This window comes from Capricornis sumatraensis, chromosome 9, assembly GCF_032405125.1.
Source record: "Capricornis sumatraensis isolate serow.1 chromosome 9, serow.2, whole genome shotgun sequence".
Lineage (NCBI taxonomy): Eukaryota > Metazoa > Chordata > Mammalia > Artiodactyla > Bovidae > Capricornis > Capricornis sumatraensis.
The window spans coordinates 25,159,307-25,179,681 of record NC_091077.1 but is presented as its reverse complement, the minus strand read 5'-3'; positions in this window follow the sequence as shown (position 1 = coordinate 25,179,681).

Here is a 20,375-nt window from a genome sequence, read left to right as displayed (position 1 = left end):
GAAGCCAAACAATAATCCCTTTAATGATCAATTTGAAATTTCCAGGACTTGATTAATAACTGACTGATTCCTTAATTGTGTCCCCACTTCCAACTTAGACCCAACCAGAGAAAGCCAAATACACACCCCTAATTACTTACATAGGATGCCTGATTCTGGCTAAGCTGCCTACAGCCAAAATGCCTACAGCCTCTAACCAGGTCACTGAGCCTTACCTTTCCCACTCTGAAGTTCCCCTACTCCTCTACCCGCCTTTGTGTCTCTACCAGATGCCGGTGGTGGCGGCTGACTCACTTGCTGTACCAGGCTCGGAATAAATATTGCTCACTTGTTCTCATTTGGTGGGCCTTCATTTCGTTCCACAAGTGTTACTATTCTGGGTATATATGTCTGTGTTTTCCATTGCACTGCATTTCCATGGCAAGAGCTTGAAGACTAGGCTCTTGATTTATTCTTAGTTATATCTCCCTGAGCAGAACCTAGTGTGTTTTACATTAGAAGGGAGCCAGAATATTTGCTGAATAGAATTTTTATGAGAATTCGATTAGCTTATGTTTCCTTGTACGATATATAATACCTCCCTCTGTAGTAATTATTTAGAGTTTAATAAATTATGTTGAAAAGATATTGCCCCTGTTCTATAGTAGCTTAGATAATAATAATAGCAGATTAATATTTGTATATTAATAATAGCAGTACTAATCACACACAGGCATTAATTTAGTTGTTTCAAATATGTTAACTCTCAACACAGCCCCAGAAGGCAGGTATTATGATGACTCCTGTTTACATATGACAAAGCTAAAGGAAAAAAACCTTAAGTTATCCAAAGCCACAGAAACTAGAAAATAGTGGACCTGATATTTAAACTCAAGGAATCTAGTCCTAGAATCTTAAGTGCTCTTAATTGCTAAACTGTAATGTATCTCAGTTTTAAAGAAATATTTAATATTGTCCACTTCAGTTCTGGGATCTAGGCATCAAGTTCTGGAGGCACAAAGGTAAATAAATTAGGGTCCCTGCTTCTTTTGGAATGTGGGAATTTTTTAAAATTCCATCTTTCGGAAGAAGAATGAGGACATTGAGGGATTTGTAAAGGAGAGGGTCTGGAGTGGGTGTTGGAAGATGGATTTTGTGGTGAGAAGTTTTTCTTCCCCCCAGAGACAGAGCACAAGCATGACTGGAGATGGGATTTTTGGAGGGAGTGGAAAATAGAAAAGTTCTTAGAGAAGGAATCCTGGAATTTTTAGTGGGCTACATGCAAGAGCTTGGATTTTATCCAAGTTTTATAAAAACAGCACATCAAAGAATTTGAACTGTGGTGGGGGAGTGTGAGTTGACATTACCTAAATTAAATATGTATATATTCCCTTCATTTGGGGTTCAGTCCTCTTTCTTTTATACAACAGAACAAACAATAAATAAGAGTTTTTGAGAGGAAATAGTGGAAGGCCTGGGCTTGGGGATAGGTGGGTGATACATTTAATCTCACCATATCCATTAAGGGAGATGGCACCAGATAAGAAGCCAAGCCAAAACGTGAGAAAAGGGTGAAATGGGATAGAAAGTCAGGTCTGCCTGACTTGCATAGACTCACTGAGAGTTGTTTCTGGTCCTCATTCTCATATTGAATGAATCGCTTTAACTACTTCCAATTCCTATTACCTTAAGTATAAAATAGGGCAATATTGGAAAAGACCCTGATGCTGGGAGGGATTGGGGGCAGGAGGAGAAGGGGATGACAGAGGATGAGATGGCTGGATGGCATTACCGACTTGATGGACGTGAGTTTGAGTGAATTCCAGGAGTTGGTGATGGACAGGGAGGCCTGGTGTGCTGTGATTCATGAGGTCGCAGAGTCGGACACGACTGAACGACTGAACTGAAGGCAATATTACCCCTCAATCTTTAGATTCTATAATTCTAATCACAGAAGTGATTCAAATTTGATGAAATACTTAACCTTCTCGAATGCAGACAATATTAACAATGTCCAGGTATCATGGGCTGAGGTCTTGTCATTCCTAAAAGTGAACCCCAGTGGGTTATTGCTTTCCAAACACAATAAAGGGGCCATGAAACAAAAGTGATTGAAATTCTACCAATATAAACAGAGTGCTGCTTCTCTATGAATATATTAAAATGATTATATGAAAAATAGAAAATTCCTTGCAGCCCCAACTGTCAAAACTGCCCCTGAGTTCCAAGGAGTGTACATCTCCCAGGGCAGATTCTAGATTTCAGAGATGCTCTGAATGAAGAGGAAAAAATTCTCTCTGCCCTGGGCCAGTCCCAGGAACATCAACACTGGTGGCCTGTGAGCTTCCATCTCTGCTGCTGTCATCTCTAAACAATAATCCTCTTAGGTGTAGCTAGCACTAGGTAGGAAAGGTGAGTGGCAAAGAATGGACAGAGGTCCTCTGAGTATGATTTTCTGCATCATGAAAAGGCCAGTATGATGGGAGACCTTACATGATATGCGTTTTTCTAAATTTGCTCTTTAAAAAGTGTTATGTTTTCCAGTATAAAGTTAACATTTTATAAAATTAGTTATGTTTATTAAAGAAAATCTAGAAAATACAAAAAGGTAAGAGTTAGAAAGATTATTGCTGGCCCCACACTAGTTCCATTATCATTGGTGTATTTTTCCCAGTTTTTAGGGTAATGAATACATTTCTGATTGCCTTTTTACATAGGTCCTACAATGTTATAAACAACTTATATCCTCCTAAAACTTATAATTTTTAATTTAATAAACTGAAATGCTTTATTAAAATTAATTGATTAATTTAATCTCCTAAAAATAAATCCATGGACCCCTCCACAAAGAAACATAATAAAAACATAAAATAACCAATATTGTTCAGCATATTCTAAACGAAAACTATAAATTCTAAAGTAAAATAACACCTGATAAGTATTTTGTTTCCAGATGTCAAACAAGTGTGGTTATTCAATTTTAATACAAAAATGCCAAATCACTCTAGTTATGGAAATTAACTGAGTAGAAAATGGAGTACAGGAAATGTTAAAAGTTTGATCAAAATTAGAATATGGACAGAAGTCTCTGCAAGGAAGAGAGGCAAAGAAAGATAAATACCTATTCATACAGGAGATTGGGAGGTGTCTGTCTCTCTCCCTGTGACTTTTGATCATGAGAGGAAAACTAATCAGAAGGGATATATCTACATTAGGAAGATGAAATAAGACAAAGAAAGTGAACAAATTGTAACATTGTTGTTGTTCTTCAGTTTCTTAAGTCACGTCCAACTCTGCGACCCAGGGGACTGAAGCACACCAGGCTTCCCTGTCCTGTACTGTCTCTTGGAGTTTGCTCAGATTCATGTCCATTGAGTCGGTGATGCCATCCACCCATCTCAGCCTCTGCTGCCCTCTTCTCCTTTGCCTTCAATCTTTCCCAGCATCAGGGTCTTTTCCAGTGAGTCAGCTCTTTGCATCAATTGGCCAAAGTATTGGAACTTCAGCTTCAGCATCAGTCCTTATAATGAGTATTTAGGGTTGATTTCCTTTAGCACCACAATTCAAAAGTGTTAATTTTTCAGTGTCCCAGCCTTCTTTATCGTCTTATATCCGTACATGACTACTTGAAAAACCATAGCTTTGACTATACGGACCTTTATTGGCAAAGTGATGTCTGCTTTTTAATATGCTGGGTTAGGTTGCCATAGTTTTCCTTCCAAGGAGCAAGCATCTTTTAATTTCATGGCTGCTATCATCATCCACAGTGATTTTGGAGCCCAATAATAAAATGCACTGTGTATTATAAAGGATTTATTTTCTAAAATGTAAAAAACATTAAAGAATAAACACTGAATATTGTCTATTTTATCCAATAAAATAACAGACCTTCCAAAAAAAAAATAATTCAAGAGCAAAGCAACCTAGAAAAAAATAAATTTCCTGGAATGTGTTAACACAATATTAAATGGGTGTTTTTAGAATATGTTTTGGCCCGATTAATGACATGATTACACAGAATTTTAAAAGAAGAGTATTCAAATAAAATGATAATTAATGGTAACATAATTATTTTGCCAATTCCCAAGCCAGATGCTCATTAATTGAATCATGGATATTCATGGAATTTTTATTTGTAAAGTAGTGATATGATTGATGTGTATGAATTTTTCATATAGTGAGGAAGAATTTGTGCTGCTTCCTGGTTTCATAATCTTGGGTCAGTTACTTAATCTCTCTGTGCCTCATGTTGCCCATCTGTAAAGTGAGAATAATATCAACCTCATATGACTATCATGACAATAAAAGGAGTGGAGATATTTAAAGAATATGACACAGTGTTCGCATATGGACCCAGAGAGAACCAGTCATTGTATAAGATGAAATAATTCTAAGAATCAGATTTAGAATTTGTGTTTTCTTCCCTCCTGCTTGTTGTTACTTAACAAGTACTGTGAGTATTTTTACCAAAGACATTATCATGGACAAAGTCAGCCACCCCTCACTGATACAGTTTGTGCCCTCGATTTATGCAAGACAGAAGCAGAAAAAAGAACACTAATATTGACTTACTTCTGACCTGAATTCCTATGCTTTTGAAAACAGAAGCATGAGTCAGAAATTTAACAACAAAAAAAGAGGTAAGAATAATCAGATAGGGGAAAAAAATCTCCCCAGATGACGTTTGAACATGGTTTAATTGTCATTTCTGTGCCACCTGATGCAAAGAGCTGACTCATTGGAAAAGACCCTGATGCTGGGAAAGATTGAGGGCAGGAGGAGAAGAGGATGACAGAGGATGAGATGGTTGAATGGCATCACCGACTCAATGGACATGAGTTTGGGTGGACTCCAGGAGTTGGTGATGGACAGGGAGGCCTGGTGTGCTGCAGTTCATGGGGTCTCAAAGAGTTGGACACAACTGAGGGACTGAACTGAACTGAACTGTGCTATTTAAAGTTTCACTAATTTTAGTTTTGAATATAATCTCATCCTGGGCTTAGTGATGGTTAAACAAGAGCTGCCTAATCTCTACATCAACTACTAAATAAAAATGTTAAAGTGCAAATGTAAGCATGTGGTCATGTGCTTATCCTTCACATGACTTGCTAATAGATGTCTTAGTGTCTGGTGAAATAAAGACAAGGTGCTGGGTCTGATCCCACGTGAGCCAGTTAACTGCTTTAAGACATGTTTACCTTAGTCAAACCTGGCCTATCAACCCTAAAATGTATGATTTTGGAAGGAACAGTAGTAGTTAAGTGAATGGATAAGTGATATTTAAGAGGGTAGGGGAAAGTATTCATTCCCAGTGATGGCAGGTTGCTTCAATAATGGAAGATTCATCCTGAAAAGGATTGTATAAAGTGATACCTTCATGTAGAAATACCTTCATGTAAGTCATATCGTAGAGGTCAAAATATAAAAAGTTTAATTTCATGATCATATTCACCAAAAAAAAGAAAGTTAAATATTCCAATAATCTCCAAAACGTATTCTAACTTCCTCTTTGTTCCAGCTGTTTTCATTAGCTTTACTTCTCCAAATAAGACCACATATTGGGCCTGCTTCATATTTCTGTAATCTTAGGAGGCCAGGCCCCAGATTCCTGCTATGGCCTTCATTATTCATAAGATAAGAGCAGATTGTTTTCTCACCTTGAGAGAAGTGACAAAATGCTAGTGTAACTTAGACTCTCTTCCAATCTTTCCATCTGCCTGGACTAAAGATTCCTGGTAGGGCTTGATTTCTTTCATCTTTTATTAGGTCACAGTTTGATAAGTTGGTCTGTAACATCCTAGCATCTCACCTTCTTTTTGGTCTTTTATTGAATTAGATTCCCTATGTTTTGGAGTTGGGAAGGAAAAGGACAATTCTTTAAGAGTAAAGGGTTGCAGGATCTCTGAAATGTAATTCCATATGATCTTCCATTCTGTTGTGAATTGTGTGTAGAACATGCTCCTATCATCTTCCTTTGCTTGCTGAGTGCACACTGGAAAAAAATGCTGTGATGTGAGATTTATGAAGCCCTCTCCTCCTCCCAGCTTATTTAGGTTTACTTTTCAAACCTCAGACTCCTCCTGATAGATAGGATGGACCTGGTGCTGGTAGTCACTCCCAGCCAAGTCTGTCTTTGATGTTTTATTAAGTGTATGATTTACTGTTTCTTCCTTTGATTTATCAGTGGAAGTAAGAAACAAGAACCTTAGGTTGGTAACAAAATCCAAATGATCACTTTTATGGAGTTGCTTTTAATGTGTTAGTTTATAGAATAGTGAGACCTCCACTAGGAGTATTTTCCCATCATCACACATATGTTCAAAGTTGAAAATGGTTCTGTGATCTAACAGTATCATTTGAAGAAATTTACACGTTTTGCACTGGAAGGAAACGTGGTTATCCTCTGTGTGTGTGTGTGTGTGTGTGTGTGTGTGTGTGCGTGCATGTGTGTGTATTCATGTATGTGTATGCGTGCACACATGCCCAAAGATTAGCAAAGTCTTTATGCTGGTTAAAAAAAAAAAGTAGCAATGATGTCACTTCGTCTAGTTCCTTGCAGCCTTGAAAAGAGTTAGAAATTGATCAGTGTTGCAGGATCTTCTTCCTTCCTCGAAAGTCCTAATAATTAATCCCTCTGTGGTCCTAATATCGTCATTTCTGAACACTAGAAAATAAAATGCCAGATGTGTATCGCTACACAGTACTTCCAAGGATGCTACAGGGCGTGCTGACATTTTGGATCTTGGGACCTTGTTATGCTTGAAGCTTAACTGGTGGGACATCAACATCCTTTGCTTTCTCTTTGCAAAATATTTGCTCTAAGGTGTAAATAAAGAAAGGGGAGTATTTTTTTTCACATTGCTACTCTAAAACATCTGGCATCTGAGGTTGTGTTTATACCCTTCTGCACTGCAGGCTCGTCCTTCAAAGCAATCTGGATTTTTCTTTCACCTCCTTGAATGTCCAAAAAGTAGCTTTTATGTTTTTCTTAGGAAGACAATTTTGTCCAGGCATATGGAGCATCTTAAATACTGGGGCCAAAAAAATAAGTCACTAAAGGAAAATCTCCAGTTTATCTTTACAGCACACCTGTTTATATCCCAAGGGCTCAGTGTCATTCAGGGCTCTGTCTCCATTCTCAAAATGTCAGATCCAAAAATAACATAGTGCCTTTTGGAACCTAATTTCACTCAAAAATGCATTTCCACCTTGCCTTGCTCCAAACAATGTGATTACAAAGAATCACTCAATATGATAAAGCAAATAAGTAAGAACTGAGAGAGAAAATTGTGTATAAAATATTATCATGGAAATTGAACATAAAGTAACTATAAAAAGCAAGAAGTAAGCATATTACACAAAATAGTGCTGTACACTCACAAAAGGTGAGCTACAGACTTGGCTCTGAACTTCCTAGTAAACAAGCAAAGAAGAGAAACAGGATTAATCATGTGCGTTTCAAGGTGGAGAAAGAAAAACAAACCAGCTGCTCAGAAGAAATTCTCTCTTTCTGGTACAAAGCATCATGAGAATTCTTCCTCTGTGTCATCATAAAAAGAACATGTTAAGGGTGAGAACAGTACCTTTAGTATTATTCTTGTTATGATTTTGCTATGTGAAGCAATGGCCTTCACAAGGCTGTTGAAATAATGTTCCTTAAAGTGGATGCATGAAGTTCCTCCAAAGCAAATTTCCATAATAGGAATCCTAAGATGTCATCCAAGATCACAGATCACTGGTGGTCTCACAGAATCTGAAATGATATTTTAGTTTATGACTATTTAGACTTAAGAAAAGTTCTTCATAAATATCCATTCATGCATTTAACAACAATAACAACAACAAAACATATTTGTTAAGCACTGGCTATGTGTCAACCACTGTTCCTGGTACTGGGTATGTAGCAAAATAGACAAAGTCTCTGTTTTCATGGAACTTAAATCCTAGTGAAGATGGGAGAAACAGACAATTAAAAGGTTAAAAAAAAAGAATTTCAGAAAATGATAGTACTAATGCTGAGTCAAAAATTCAACAGGGTAATGATACAAGAAGGGACAACTTTTGATGGGTTGTTCAGGAGGTACTTCCCTCAGGCAGTGGCAATTGAGTTGATTTATGAATGATGAGAAGAACCAGGGAAAAATCTGGAAAACCCCAGCAATCCCAGCAGAGAGAACAGTGATGCAAATTTCCAAGAGTGAACTTGAGCTTGATGTGTTGTTAGGGCTTGTGGGACTGGAATATGTTGAACAGGAGAATGGTAGCAGGAAGACCTTGAATCCGCATGGTTCTGTGACTCCATGTGCAGATTAAGAAAAAGGCTCATCTACTCTAAAACATCTGAATTCCACCATTTGACAGTTTTCATAATGCTGTATAATTATGATGATTGTTTGGGGGTGTTGTAGTATGTCAGAAGAAGACCTTTGGCATATGTTAGAAACTATCATAATAAATACAGACATCTATGATGTCATGTGAATCATACTGATTGATATCATAAAAATACGCCAATATAATTTGGGGAACCATCACAGTCGGTAGGGAACCACAGCTAGCACGGCAGTTGAGGTCAATCAATAGATCTTCATATTGTGAAATTAGACTCACTAATTTCAGTGACACTTTCTAACATGAGTGTTCACAGATCCTGGATGTCTGTCGGATGCAAGCCATTCAGTGTCAGATGTGGAGGAATTCTTTCAGGTGCTAAGGAGTCCCTGGAGCACTGGATTAGAGAGAGATGGTTACTAAATCATCACTCAAGCTGCAAATCATCTCCCCAAGTCTTTAAATGTGAGCAGTGTACTCCCTCACTATTGGTAAGATTAGAATATCGCAGTGAGGAATGGGACTATACCTCCTAACTAGAAAGATAATCTAAAGGTTTGAAAATCTCTTGGCTAGTTAAGCAATAGCTTGCTGAAATTCATAAAATACCAAGCACAGTGATAGAACTGGAAATGGAATATGTAACAGAAGGATGAAATCCATCATTCATTCAGCTCTTAAATGAATCCTAATGTTTAAAGATGGCCTCCTTCAATATTCTATTAATTGTTATAAAGGATGCTTATAAATGGCAGATTTTACTAGGAAAAAGAATAAATGCACTTTAAAATGAAAGTGACATCATCCTGTAGGATTTGACAACATCTTGGAAACAGCTGCCACAACAAGTTTTTATCATGTTTTCTTAATTAACACCATTGTGACATCAGTCTATGCCTGCCAATAAATTATCACTAAAAAAGGAAATCTGTTTAATACTACACGATTCCAGAAGGGAAGCTAGTATTTAAATCTGGAAAGCAAAATAACTGTATTCTTTAATAGGCAGTTGATGAAGCAATTATCCTCCAATTAAAAAAAAATAGAAAAAAGAAAGTTGTATACAATATTTCCTTATCCTAAACACTATATAAGAAGTTAATTAGTAGGTAGTAGAAGTAGAAAAAGTTTTTAAAAAACAGCAAGTATACTCCTCCTTCCACAGATTGTTTAAAATTTGCTGTGAACTGCAAATTACTGTTCAGCTCGAGTACGTGATATATCCACTTCTTTGGTATTATATCCTTTTCCCTTTAGTTTGAAAGGAGGACAGGAACCTCCTTCAAAGAATTCCTAGCCTTTTATTGACTGTTACAAACTGATAGCTGGGGCCTATTCATGTTAGAGCTTTCTCAAGTTTCTTAAATTCATGTTCAAGTTTTCTTTCCTTTTAAGAATCAATGAACAGACACAAATCCATTCTTTCTATTCATTCCCTCCTTGCCTTTGTGTATATATCATCAACTTGTGAGAAAGATTGATAGAACTGTGTAAAAGGAAATAAAATATCAAGACATTTTGAAAACTTTAACAGCCAAATTATGTCATTAGTTATGGGGAAAAGATTAGTTGCTCTACGTGCAAAAAGTAATAGAAGTCCATTCATATTAGTCAGAAATTTCCACACTAAAATAATCTCATCATTTATCTAGGCTTGAAGATTCATTTCCACCCCTCCAAGAGCTAACTAAAAATTCCTCGCTTTGCCACTGTTAGGCACAGCATATTTCTAGTATGTGCAAACATTAATTCTCTGTCTGTACTGCAGAAAGTTAAGCAGATACTTGGCAGTTGTTCAGTTACTTGCACCAGCGGAGACAACCAGCTGTCCTGAATTATTTTATCAAGCTTCGCAAACAAATGCTCACTTAACCTGATAGCTGTGTAGACTTCGCCAGACAGTGGACCATTAGAATTAACATAAAACAGCATAATTTGCTGCAAATTATGCTAAAGAGCATAATGACCTTCTTCAAATTTTTCTGTAACAAAACCAAACAAATATTCAAGATCCATGGTATGCAGATACTTTGTTACCTCCAAAAAAAATGGGGCATTTCTCTTGAAGAATGCATTAGAGATAAAAGGACCCCATGGTAATAGCTAATATGTCAGTAGGCTCTTCCTCTGCTCCTGACTTCTTGCTGAGCTCCTTATGTGCCTTATTTCATTCTTTCATCACAAAATCCCTGTGGACTCTTTATTATCATTGCCATTTCACAGCACCAAGGTTTAAAAATGTACACTAACCTCAAGTTTAGACAGCTAGTAGGTAAGTGAAGTAGTTGATTTTAAATCCTGTCATCTGCCCCCTTAGCATCTTTACTAGAATTATGGGAAGCTCAGCTCAGGATCATCCAGGATCTGAGTTTTGATGGGCTGAGAGATATAATGTCATGAACACAAAATAAAAGCAATAGCTATTTTCTGAAACTAATACAGCTAGTCTTGGAGATAAGAATGTCAATTAAAGCCTGAATCCTGCTGATTATTTAGAAAAAAAAAAGTCAAAACTGACTCCTCAAAAATATGACTTTCTAACTTTTGTCAGTTGATTCATTTCCACTTCACTTCTAATCTCTTTTTGTCTTTGAAATTCTAAAACACTATGGGATGAAGGGGACAGAGGGGCTTCCCAGGTGGTGTGGTGGTAAAGAATCCGCCTGACAATGAAGGGGAGGTAGGTTCAATCTGTGGGTTGGGAAGATCACATGGAGTAGGAAATGGCAACCCACTCCAGTATCCTTGCTTAGAAAATTCCACGGACAGAGGCGCCTGGCCAGCTACAGTCCATGGAGTCGCAAAGAGTCAGACATGACTGAGCATGCATGAGTATGGACTGTTACGTCTCTGAAGGGGACAGAAAATATTAGTGTGGAATTTTATGTAGAATTTAGTAAAAGAAAAATAACTTTAAGATGAAAAAATTAGTTTACATAGTATTGCATTTGCAATGAACCATGAAAATAACTAAAAAATTATTTGATTAAATGAACAGCCTGATTGAAAGCATCCTCCTCATTCCTTCAATACTTTTATTTTTCATATTAGAATCCCAATCTGGATATAGAAAGTAGAAATGGTTTAATGTTAATAAGACAGCACTACCCTCTGTGTCCCATTCCCTCTTCATAGTTTTGCATGAAGAACAGAATGTAGCAGCAGTAAACTCTGGCATAATTCTGGCACTTGAACATCACATGTATTCAAAGAGTACCTGCTAATTGAATTAATAAAAGAGTATCTTAAGTAGGTAAGTTATATTAGAGTTATTTTAAAAACTCAATTAATTATATTTAAGGATAGAACACGATTATTTCTAAATTTATGATGAAAGGAACTTCACAGTTTATATTGTTGTTATTATCTATAAATAATAGAAATGCCATCTATATGGTGAAAAAAATGAGTTTACAAGTACATTTGTTTATATCCTCTGAAATAACTTTACTGCTTACTTCCACCTCACTGTCCCCCAGGCATTTAACTCAGAGTCAGAACCTATTCCTCCCACAGCCTGAGAAATCCACGATCCACTGGGCAAGTAAAGAAGATCAAGAGGATTTTTGTTTTAACTTCCATGTAAATGATGCCAATATCGAAATTCCAAGTGCTTCTTCTAACCAGGGTGGTCTCAGGAACTATTCATTTTTCAGAGAAAAGGGGTCTGGCATTATTAGTTTTCTTTTATTGGTCTTATTAGTCTGTAAGGAGCTGAAGGGAATCAATGAGGTGTCTATTTGTTGGTTGTCTTTCCTCATCCTCTCTCCTTTCTTTCCTAATTTCACTCCGAATTTTCTGGCCATGTGGTTTTCCAGGAATTTACCACACCCAACTTCTGTGGAGTCCTGACTTAGACCAATCTTCACAGTTCATATTCTGAACAATAACTGGGTCAGGGTAGACATGTAATACATGCCAGGCAAGTGAAGACTAGAAGATGCAATTCTTGGATTTGGAACTGATCTATCTGAGAAGCTTCCCTGGTGGCTCAGACGGTAAAGTGTCTGCCTGCAGACAGGGAGACCTGGGTTTGATCCCTCGGTTGGGAAGATCCCCTAGAGAAAGAAATGGCAACCCACTCCAGTACTCTTGCCTGGAAAATTCCATGGACGGAGGAACCTGGTAGACTACAGGTTCGCAAAGAGTTGGACACAACTGAGCGACTTCACTTCTGTCTGAGAAGCAGATATTCTTATTTTCCACTTGAAATGGACAAGGAAGTATTGAACATCTGTAACCTCTGAAAGATAGCTTATTCCACTAGGAGACCCATCTGAGAAGGGAGCATCCACAGGAAATTAGAGCTGACAAACAGGGAGAGAGAAACCAGGGTTTTGGTTATGTCATTGAGCCGACAGATCAACTGAAGCCTGTAAACATGTCAGTCTGATAGTCCCCAAACTTCCCTTTATTTTAAAAGACAGTTCGACTTGGCTCTAGTGTTAATTGCAGCAGAAAGTATGGCTAGTGACAGCCATATCTACTTTTTATTAGGCAGTGCCATACACAAAAGAGTTAAAGAGTGGAAAGTCCCTGAAACATGGTCTCTCAAACTTTGATTTTTTTCAACATGACACTTGTCTTGTGTTTTATCATGCTATTTCAGGACATTTGAACGTTACTTTACCTAAGGTCAACCAGAGAACTGCAAACTATTAAAACTTATAGTTCAACAAATTTACGTTTAACTTGTGAGTTATTTAATTCCTTGGACATTTGTAAGGTAGAATGTACATTCCTTTTCTACAAATCTTATTTGTATTTTGTAAGTTTTTCTTTGTCGGCCTATCATTTGTATTTGCTCAGTTAGTGTGAACAAATTGCTTTTAAAATATATCTTAGACTACTAGTATTCATTCTGATGAAGAACTTCAACTGCCTTTAAAATGTTTTTAGAAGTCAATATAATTTTTTTAGGCATATTAATATTAACTGTCCCCATACTGGGCTTCCCTGGTAGCTCAGATGGTAAAGAATCTTCCTGCAATGATGGAGACCCAGGTTCGATCCCTGGGTAGAAGATCCCCTGGAGGAGGGCATGGCAACCCATGCCAGTATTCTTGCCTGGAGAATCTCATGGACAGAGGAGCCTGGTAGGCTACAGTCCATGGGGTTGCAAAGGGTCAGACAATTCCTGCTAGCAAACCCTAGATGGCTTGCTGATGCTATGCTAGGCAGACATGAGTCAGGGTTTCATGGTGTGCCACAAGGTAGTGAAGTTACCTGTCACTCAGACCAAAGTGTGCTCCCAGCGTCTCAATGGTCTTTGGATTGGCTGCCTACTAGTGAATTAATTACTTCATGCTATTATTTCTGACTCCAGAAATAAGTCATACCTCCATTAAAGCCAATATTTTTAACTTTAGTCCCTGCAAATAAAACCCCAATCTCCGGGTTAGATAGCTCTTTCTACTTTGAAATGGTAGAAGGACTAAAGGAGTACTAATACGTATTAATTGGTGCCTCAGTGTCAGATGCCATAGGATATGTTATCTCATTTTAGTCTTGCAGTAACCTTGGGAGTTTTGCATCATCTTCATTTCACAGGTGAACTTATGTTATATCTGATAAAATTAATACTGGAAGAAGAAGGTAGAAACTGGACTCCCTTGCCGAGGCTAGCCTGAGCTCATGTTTTAGCTTACCAAACTACCTCTCAGGGCAAATGGTTGTTTCTCAGGACTTCATAGGGCTGACCCTAAGTATTTTTTCAGGTAATAACCTAGATTATTTGTCAGGGTGAAAGTGTTGAAAGTGTTAGTCATTCAGTCGTGTCTGAGTCTTTGCAACCCATGGACTGTAGCCTGCCAGGCTTCTCTGTCCATGGGATTCTCCAGGCAAGAATACTGGAGTGGGTAGCCATTTCTTTCTCCAGGGGATCTTCCCTACTCCGGGTTCAAACCTGGGTCTCCTGCATTGAAGACAGATTCTTTACCATCTGAAAATGGAACCTAAAAGTCAATATGTACCTTAAAGCACATATATGATAAAGTTGCTATTTCCTTAAAGCACAAATAATTTACCTTGCATCCAATGTTGTAAAAAAAAAAAGAATCCATAAATATACAAATCTTAAAAACTGTGAGAGACACCAGGGATTGTTTGATCTATCTTTTTCATTTTTTTCAAAGGAAGCAACTGAACAAATAGGCTCATAGTCACAAAACTCTTTATACAGAACGACTCAAATTGGAACTAAATTGCCCTGGATTGATATTTCATACTCTTTATCCAATTCTAAGAACAAACTAGTAATAAAGCAAATTAAGAGAATTTAGAGAAAGAGAAAAGGACTTATTGGGGGAGAGCTAAATCCAAGTCAAAAGTAAGTTACCCAAGTGACAATTTAATACGTTTGTCAGTTAAGAAGCACAGAAACAGTTTTTATTACTAAGGAGAAAAAATAGACTAAGCATAGTGAACAGTTGCTTCTCTCATATTCGTTATTCAGAACTGCAATATGATACAGGTGCATTAACTTTTATTATTTTTTGGAGAAGAGTAAAAAAAAAGGAAAATAAATAATAAAATAGCATAAGACTACGGTAGCAAAGTAGAGATCGATGATAGAAAACAAACGAGAGAAAATGGATTTTTAAAAAAATGATTAATAAAAAATTAGGGCAAGAAACTCCTAAGGCAGATTTTAATTTCTTCTATATGGCATCCCAGATGGCTCAGTGGTAAAGTATTTGCCTACCAAGTACGAGATGCCAGTTAGATCCCTGGGTCAGGAAGACCCCCTGGAGAAACAATAGGCAATCCACGGCAGTATTCTCGCCTGGGAAATCCCATGAACAGAAGAGCCTGGCAGGCTACAGTCTATAGTGTCGCAAAGAGTCAGACACGACTGAGTGACTTGAGCACGCAGCACATATACTGTGACATTTTCTTAAACATTTTGATGGCACATATCAGTCAGTACTTTCATGGGATAAGCAAGAGGACATAGCTGGAAATAATTCTGCACTTGGATTATAACCTTCAGCTTTGTCAGTGTGGCCGCACATGTTATGCATTGTAAACTCAAGAGGGCACCATTCATATAGACTAAGATGGCGCCTGAGTCGGTCACTGAATGACATACTTAGATGCATCCCTGTCTGATGGAAGTTACAGGCTAGTTCATTATGTCGCAAATGCTATAACCCATAACAGTAAATAAGTTATTTCCTCTTATTTTTCAAGGTATAATTTGGAGATATGTTGTTAATTTCTTTCAAAAACATAAATCAAGATGGTCATGGGAAGGGGATTTTCCTAAAGGATCAAGCAAGACACACATATATCCCAAAGCTGGTTACCTGGTATGTTCACATGCACAGACTTCCAGATTCAGACAAATGGAGCGGAAGATTTATTTGAGGAGTATCTATGTTACTTTAAACAAGGGGCACAACATGCTTTCTTAAAAGGTCATCTTTTAAATATCTTATTGTCACACTGTGAAACCCCACTCACTGCTGACCAGCACAGTTACTACACCTAAATAAATAAAGAGGAAGGGTAGCCCCATGAAATACTTAAAGAAAGAAATGGAGAAACTTGCAGATTCTAACCTCAGCTCTGACCCTAACATGGTGTGTGGTCCTGAGAAAGCCATTTAACCTCTTGGCGTCTCAGATTCCCTTTAAAGTCTCAAATTTCAGGGGGTGAAGTGAGGATAGAGTTTTGGAATTATCTCCCTTAAAGCCCAGGAATGCTCCAAGAATGAATGAGTATTTTCTAAATGCAGAATAAAATGAAGTTTTTAGTAGGAAAATATTTTGGCTAGGAGCTCTGTGTGAGGTAGATAAAGGAGTTTAAGTGATTTTACATTTTGATATCAAATTACTTTTTTTTTTAATTTCCCAGAGGAAAACTTAAAATCTTTGTGGTTTAAAGAAAAATGCAATTTTTACTAATAAGAAAAAACAGATTCAATGGTTCCAGCATATTAATATTTGCTACCCCCATATCCATTATTAAGAACTGCAATATGATATAGGGTCATAGCTCTCTTCTGCGGTATGTAGAAATGTTTCAGTAAATGGGATATGTTTCTATACGGTAACAAGTCAGTTTGTATAGGAGTAGTAAAGCACATTTCTGGCATCTAAGGAGTGAAAAATCATTTCCAGCAATTCCAGGCCCAATTGCAAAAAAAAAATGTGTGTGTCTGATAATTATGTATAAAATATAGACATTTTAATATGTGCAAATGCCCTGGAGAGCTTAATCTTTGGAATTTTGTGCAATAGGTCTTCAGAATAGACTCAAAATATGCCTAACATTAAAAGTAGTTACTATTAATTGAGCAGCTAGTATATATTTACTCATTTTATATTTAAATACTTAACAAAGAAGTATTTAATGGAGAGGGAGAAAATGATTCAGAAAATCTGAATCAGGGATCGAACCCACGTCTCTCAAATCTAGTTGAGAGACTGTTTTAAAGGCCTCGACCAGAGATAGGGACTGTTGGTACCTCAGTTTTAGAAATGAGGGGACTGAGGCCCAGATAGGTTGTCATTTGACAAATGTAAATGGGGAGCAAAAATGAGTTCCAGAGTAGGCTTATGGGTTATATAAGGTGTGGCACGTTATGGCTCCACCGCAAGAGCGAAGGACAGCTCGAAGGGGGAGAGTTAGGGCTTTAGGAAACGTGTTCAGTTCAGCTCAGGCATGCAGTCGTGTCCGACTCTCTGTGACCCCATGAATCTCAGCACACCAGGCCTCCCTGTCCATCACCACCTCCCAGAGTTCACTCAGACTCACGTCCATCGAGTCCGTGATGCCATCCAGCCATCTCACCCTCGGAAATTTGAAACTTGTTCTTTGAGGTAATCACTAGGTGATCCAGCTCAGGGCACATCTGTGACAACTGAGTAAATACTCCAACTCTAGTAGTTTGGGGAAGGAAAAATAGATATTACAGTCCCAGCCACAATGGCTTAAAATCCATCTCTCATGGATATTTGTCTATCCTACTTTATGACATTTGTTTGACTGTAGGACTTCAAACTAAATATTTTCCCCAAACCTGCTATCTCCTAAGAACTGTGCTAGGTACCAGGGATACAAACATGACTGATACACAGCTCAGGCTTTCAAGGAGTTTCAAACTCAGCAAGATAGCCTGACAAATATACAAAGCTCATGATACCAGGTGGGAAAGTTCATCAAGGCTGCATGAACAAAATATGGGCGCCTAAGAGAGGGCTATTAACTGTGTGGAGAGTTGGAAAGACAGGTGAGTGCTGGTGAGTGTGGATGACTGCAAGGTGAAGGGAAACACCCCACATGAGTGTACATGTGAATGAACTGTAAGTGGTTGATTCTGGGTGTGGTGAGCGCTCAGGTATCCCCATAATCTAGAAACAAAGGGGTAACTCACACTATGAAATTAGGTGGGGGCTAGATTGTGAATGCCACGCTAAGACATCATAACTCTCTGGTATTATGGAGATAGATAATGGAGAGCCATTAAAAGTTTTGTCTCTATGGAAGCATCAGGTAGGTGGATATGAATTTTAAGAAGATAGATTTTAAAACTGGATGAGAGAGAATAAGAGCAGGAGGCTCAGCTAGGGTATGTTTGAGATGCAGGAGATGAGAAAAATTAGGGGAAAAAGAGCAGAGAATTATATTGGAGATAGAGTTTACAGGAAATTGTGAACCATTATTGTGGGGGCAATAAGGACTAAGATCAAAGGAAGTGGAAGTTGAATTTGATTTCAAGGTTTCTTACTTGTGCAGGTGAGTTGCTCATGACAAGTGAGAAAGAAAGCATAAACAGAGAAGTCCACTTGGAGTGCCAGACACATGTGTGCTACACTGGACACACTGATGTGAGGAACCTGTGAAATGTGCAAACAAAGGGAAGATGTTCTGTTGGTACTAGTCACCCTGGGTTGATCTGGGTGAAGAGTTCAGCACAGGGATTGATTGGACCTTTATATGGGTTTAGGAGGGATCATTCATGCAGGCTTCCCTGGTGGCTCAGACGGTAAAGCGTCTGCCTACAGTGCGGGAGACCCGGGTTCAATCCCTGGGTCGGGAAGATCCCCTGGAGAAGGAAATGGCAACCCACTCCAGTACTCTTACCTGGAAAATCCCATGGACGGAGGAGCCTGGTAGGCTACAGTCCATGGGGTCGCAAAGAGTCGGACACGACTGAGCGACTGCACTTCACTTCATTCATATACAGGTAACAGATGACACATGGTAACAGGTGAATTCTAAGAGAGTGTAAAATAGGAAGCAACGCAGGTGAGAGAATAGAATATGTTTATTTCAGGCAGGATGTGTGTATACTAAGTTGCTTCAGTCGTGTCCGACTCTTTGTGACCCCATGGACTGTAGCCTGCCAGGCTCCTCTGTCCATAGGATTCTCCAGGCAAGAATACTGGAGTGAGCTGCCATTCCCTTCTCCAGGGGATCGTCCCGAACCAGGGATCGAACCCACATCTCTAATATCTCCTGCATTGGCAGGCAGGTTCTTTACCACTAGCGCCACCTGGGAAGCCCTACGACCTTAGATTAGCAGCATCAGAGTCAGCATTTGTTAGAAATGCAAATTCCCAGGGTCTACCACAGACTTACTGAGTAGAATACACAAATCCGTGTTCTAAGTGTTTCTGATGCACAGTAAGGTTTGAGGTCCACTGATTTACTACACTGAGAGAGGACCAGGAACCATCAAGTAAACAGAGAAGTAGGAGGCAGTCCAGGAGATGTGATGTCACAGAAGTTTTCTTGGAGAGAAATTCAGGCATGGTCAGTGTGAGATACTGCAGAAATTTCATGTATGGAGGGGGGATTTCTGGATCTGTTTGTTAGAAGCTTTGTGAGAATAAGAACAACAAAAAAATCAAGAGTAAAGTGTAGCTGGTGGAGACAACAATTCTTAGTCAAGATTACATCAATTCTTAGTCAAGTTACTTGCTCAATACTTTGTTAAAGAAGTAAGATGTTGCTGTGTTGGTGACACTTTAGGGAGGTAGGGAAACAAAGAGAGTTTCAGGGGTTTTTTTGAAGTGAAAAAATTGAATATGATTTTAGGTTAAGAGGAAGTAAGATACTAGTTGATGGAGCAAGACTCTGAAAGGATAATTGGATAGAATGGAATGAGATGAAGATTACAGTCGGAAAGACTGAAAAAGTGTTGGAGGCAGTCCTCTACTTGAGAAAAGAGTTGAATTTTAGTAAACATAAGGCTAAGTTTGTATCAGGAAGAGAAAGAATTTGGGGAAACTCGTGCCAGCACACCTCTGTTTCCAGAGAAGCAATAGGCGAGCCTATTTTCTTTGAGCTGGCAGTACTAGAAGAACTTGAGAGTGGTCATGATTTGAAAAAGATCTGTGGAAATTGGAACACTGGAGGAAACCCAATGATCTGTCAACCAGAAATGGCCTCAGTTTCCTCTTGTTGCTCAGCCCTTAGGTTTTTGCAGATTTCCCAAGTTGCAGTATGTCAACACATTCTTAATGCCCCACCTTGTGGCCTGGCAGAAGGAAAGATTTTCTTTTGCTTGAGAGACTCACCCTCCTCTGGCACCAGTTTGACATCAAACTCCAGTCAGCAAAATGGGTAACAGAGGTACTCTTTAGTTCAGTCCACCCAGGTGATCCAGATAAGAGACTGAAGAGCATTGTTTACAGGCTTAAAAAGACCTAGCCAAAGAGGTAAAGGAATTAATTTTGAAGGTCTGTATGTCCAGGAGTAATGATAATAATGCTTAAGTGTTAACATCTTGCACTTACCCTGCGTCTCGGTGTTTTCATGGGCCCAAAATGAATTAGGTAAATGTGTTTTCCAAATCTTTCCCTTATTTTAAAACATATAATGGCATTTCAGTTTATGTAGTCTAGACTTGTTATCTCATACCGATATTAAGCCGTCAAATTCACGGAATTTCCCAGGCCACAGATTTCCTTTGTGGCCATTTTCACTCATCACTGCGTCCCACCAAAGTGCATGTTACTCATAGATGTGAGACATAAGAGGAGAGTGAAGTTAACATTGTTGGGTAACTATGCAAATTTGAGAACGAATCCTATCCTATTGATGCATTTCTTAGA